A 4965-nucleotide genomic window follows, 5' to 3' on the forward strand; every position below is an offset into this window, starting at 1 on the left:
ATAACCTGAAAAAGGCCGCTCAGCAAGGGAAGAAGCCACTGCTCCAAACCGCCATAAAAAAGGGCCGACATACGGGTTTGTAACTGCACCATGGGGACAAAGGATCGTACTTTCTGGAGAACATGTTTTTCTGGTCTTGATTTAAACCAAAAAATAGAATGTTTGGGCCATATATGACCCCATCGTTTGTGTTTGGAGGAAGAAAGGGGGATGCTTTGCAAACCGAAGACACCAGATTCCCAACCGTGAAGCATGGGGGTGGCAGCATCATGTTGTGGGGGTGGGTTTTTTCTGTAGAAAGGGACTGGTGCACTTCACAAAATAGGATGGCATCATGACACTTACAAAAATAGATGGCATCATGAGGGAGGAAAATTATGTGGATATATATGAGAAGCAACATCCTCAAAACCATCAGTCAGGAAGATAAAGCTTGGGTCGCAAATTGGGTCTTCCAAAATGGACAATGACCCCAAGCATACTTCCAAAGTTGTGGCAAAATGGCTTAAGGACAAACAAAGTCAAGGTATTTGGAGCCCTGGACCTCAAATTCCTATAGGAAAATGTTGGGCAGCACTGAAAAAGCTTGTTGCGAGCAAGAGACAAGCCTGCAAACCTGACTCAGTTACACCCAGCTCTGTCAGGACGAAATGGGGCCAAAATTCACCCCTTATTGTGGGAAGCTTTTGGAAAGGGCTACCCGAACGTTTGACCCAAGTTTAAACAATTTTAAAAGGCAATGCTTACCAAATACTAATTGAGTGTATTGTAAACTTCTTGACCCCACTGGGAAATGTGATGAAAAAGAAATAAAAGGCTGAAATGGAATTAATTCTCTCTACTAAATTATTCTGACATTTTTCCACATTCCTTTAAAAATAACGCCAGTTGGTGATTCCTTAACTGACCTAAGGAACAGGGGCGTATGTAAACTTCTGACCCACTGGAATTGTGATACAGTGAATTATAAGTGAAATAATCTGTCTGTAAACAATTGTTGGAAAAATGACTTGTGTCGTGCACAAAGTAGATGTCCTAACCGACTTGCCAAAACTATAGTTTGTTAACAAGAAATTTGTGGAGTGTTTGTAAAACGAGTTTTAATGACTCCAACCTAAGTGTATGTAAACTTCCGACTTCAACTGTAGATGTGCTAAAATAGAATAGAATACAATACCATACAATAGAATGGGTTAAAATGAACTGTTGAAAGAAAGGGAGAGTAAGAAAGTAGCCTTCTGACTCACTGTCTGGTTGCATTTTCTCCTTTTCCTGAATGGTCTATTGATAGATCAGTCCTGACAGATATCTGTCTAGTCTTGTCTCACAGCTTGATCATATGCCTTAGTCTCCTGTAGAATGGAATAAATATAGGCTACTTTATAAATTTCCCAGGGGGAATTAGTTTGATATAGGCTACCATGTATTTGTCGCATATAAAATCACATAATTAAATCATAACATTGTTACCTCCAAACATGATTAAATCCCCAGACTAAAATCACAACAAAGTCTCTGATGATTGATTCTGCTTGATCCCTCACATTGATTTGACTAATTGACTAAATTCATTGATTGATAAATTAAATTGATTGATAAATTCCTTCTATCATTTAATCATTCATTACTATCTCTTCTAACATAAAGGTTTCAAACTCACTTCATCAGACATGTGACCATAATTATTTCTCCTGATACAGTATACAGTACCAGTCAAAAGTTTGGACACATCTACTCATTCAAGGGTTTTTCTTTATCTTTACTATTTTCCACATTGTACAATAATAGTGAAGACATTAAAACTATGAAATAACACATATGGAATCATGTAGTAACCAAAACAGTGTTAAAAAAATCAAAATATATTTTAAAATTTAGATTCTTCAAAGTAGCCACCCTTTACCTTGATGACAGCTTTGCACACTCTTGGCATTCTCTCAACCAGCTTCCCCTGGAATGCTTTTCCAATAGTCTTGAAGGATTTCACACATATGCTGAGCACTTGTTAGCTGCTTTTCCTTCACTCTGCGGTCCAACTCATCCCAAACCATCTCAATTGGTTTGAGTATGGGTGATTGTGGAGGCCAGGTCATCTGATGTAGATACCTAGGTGTCTGGTTGGACTGTAAACTCTCCTTCCATACTCACATTAAGCATCTCCAATCCAAAATTAAATCTAGAATCGGCTTCCTATTTCGCAACAAAGCATCCTTCACTCATGCTGCCAACATACCCTCGTAAAACTGACTATCCTACCAATCCTTGACTTCGGCGATGTCATTTACAAAATAGCCTCCAACACTCTACTCAGCAAATTGGATGCAGTCTACCGTTTTGTCACCAAAGCCCCATATCCTACCCACCACTGCGACTTGTATGCTCTCGTTGGCTGGCCCTCGCTTCATATTCGTCGCCAAACCCACTGGCTCCAGGTCATCTATAAGACTTTGCTAGGTAAAGCCTCGCCTTATCTCAGCTCACTAGTCACCAGAGCAGCACCCACCTGTAGCACGCGCTCCAGCAGTTCTATTTCACTGGTCACCCCCAAAGCCAATTCCTCCTTTGGCCGCCTTTCCTTCCAGTTCTCTGCCGCCAATGACTGGAACGAATTGCAAAAATCACTGAAGCTGGAGACTTATATCTCCCTCACTAAATATAAGCACCAGCTGTCAGAGCAGCTCACAGATCACTGCATCTGTACATAGCCCATCCAACTACCTCATCCCCATACTGTTTTTATTTTTTTGCTACTTTGCACCCCATTATCTCTACTTGCACATTAATCTTCTGCACATCTATCACTCCAGTGTTTAATTGCTACATTGTAATTATTTTGCCACTATGGCCTATTTATTTCCTTACCTCCCTTATCTTACCGCATTTCCACACACTGTAGATATACTTTTTTTCATATTGTGTTATTGACTGTATGTTTGTTTATTCCATGTGTAACTCTGTGTTGTTGTTTGTGTTGCACTGCTTTGCTTTCTCTTGGCCAGGTCGCAGTTGTAAATGAGAACTTGTTCTCAACTGGCCTACCTGGTTAAATAAAGGTGAAATTGTCACGTTCCTGACCTGTTTTCTTTTCTTTTCTTTTCTTTTGTATTTATTTTAGTTGGTCAGGGCGTGAGTTGGGTGGGTTGGTCTATGGTTGATTTTCTATGTTGGGATTTGGTGTTCGGCCTGGTATGATTCTCAATCAGAGACAGCTGTCAATCGTTGTCCCTGATTGAGAATCATACTTAGGCAGCCTGGGTTTCACTTGTGTTTTGTGGGTGTTTGTTCCTGTGACTGTGTTTGGGCCACACAGGACTGTTTCGGGTTTGTCACGTTTGTTGGTTTTGTATTTTGAAGTGTTTTGTTGATTTTTCATTAAAATATGAACACTAACTACTCTGCATCTTGGTCCGATCCATGCTCCTCCTCGTCTGAGGAGGAGAACGACTACGACAGCCGTTACAGAAATAAAACATAAAAAWAAAAAAACTCTCCTTCTTGGTCAAATAGCCCTTAGACAGCCTGGAGGTGTGTTGGGTCATTGTCCTGTTTAAAAACAAATGATAGTCCCACTAAGCGCAAACCAGATGGGATGGCGTATAGCTGCAGAATGCTGTGGTAGCCATGCTGGTTAAAAGTGCCTTGAATTGTAAATAAATCACTGACAGTTTCACCAGCAAAACACCCCCACACCTCCTCCTCGCTTCACGGTGGGAACCACACATGTGGAAATCATCCGTTCACCTACTCTGCATCTCACAAAGAAATGGCGGTTGGAACCAAAAATCACAAATTTGGACTCATCAGACCAAAGGACAGATTTCCACCGGTCTAATGTCCATTGCTCGTGTTTCTTGGCCCAAGCAAGTCTCTTCTTATTATTGGTGTACTTTAGTAGTGGTTTCTTTGCAGAAATTCGACCATGAAGGTCTGATTCACGCAGTCTCCTTTGAACAGTTGATGTTGAGATGTGTCTGTTACTTAAACTCTGTGAAGCATTTATTTGGGGTGCAATTTCTGAGGCTGGTAACTCTAATGAACTTATCCTCTGCAGCAGAGGAAACTCTGGGTCTTCCATTTCTGTGGCGGTCCTCATGAGAGCCAGTTTCATCATAGTGCTTGATGGTTTTTGTGACTGCACTTGAAGTAACTGACCTTCATGTCTTAAAATAATGATGGACTGTCCTTTCTCTTTGCTTATTTGAGTTGTTCTTGCCATAATATCGACAAAGTATTTTACCAAATCTTCTGTATACAACCCCTACCTTGTCACAACACAACTGATTGGTTCAAACACGCTAAGAAGGAAAGAAAGTCAACAAATTAACTTTTAACATGGCAAACCTGTTAATTGAAATGCATTCCCGAGTGACTACCTCATGAAGCTGGTTGAGAGAATGCCAAGCGTGTGCAAAGCTGTCATCAAGGCAAAGGGTGGCTACTATGGAGAATCTCAAATATAAAATATATTTAGATTTTTGTGGTTACGGCATGATTCCATATGTGTTATTTCATATTTCATAGTTTTGATGTTTTCACTATTATTCTATAATGTAGAAAATAGTAAAAATAAAGAAAAAACCTTGAATGAGTAGGTGTGTCCAAACTTGTGACTGGTACTGTAAGTATTCAGACCCTTTACTATGAGACTCGAAATTGAGCTCAGGTGCATCCTGTTTCCATTGATCATCCTTGAGATGTTTCTACAACTTGGAGTCCACCTGTGGTAAATTCTATTGATTGGACATGATTTGGAAAGGCACATACCTGTCTATATAAGGTCCCACAGTTGACAGTGCATGTCAGAGCAAAAAACCAAGCAATGAGGTCGAAGAAATTGTCCATAGAGCTCCAAGACGGGATTGTGTCGAGGCACAGATCTGGGGAACAAACTTCTTCCATTTAAGATGAGGGAGGACACTGTGTCTTGAGAACCTTCAATGCTGCAGAAATTGTTTTGGTACTCTT

At 40.3% G+C, this 4965-nt stretch overlaps 1 protein-coding gene across 1 annotated transcript in view; it reads left to right on the forward strand.

Moving 5' to 3' along the window:
• Positions 1-4965, forward strand: part of LOC139024552 (uncharacterized) — a 10318-nt gene that overhangs the window by 4559 nt on the left and 794 nt on the right. The window lies entirely within an intron of this gene.

Source organism: Salvelinus sp. IW2-2015, unplaced genomic scaffold (assembly GCF_002910315.2).
Source record: "Salvelinus sp. IW2-2015 unplaced genomic scaffold, ASM291031v2 Un_scaffold1634, whole genome shotgun sequence".
NCBI lineage: Eukaryota > Metazoa > Chordata > Actinopteri > Salmoniformes > Salmonidae > Salvelinus > Salvelinus sp. IW2-2015.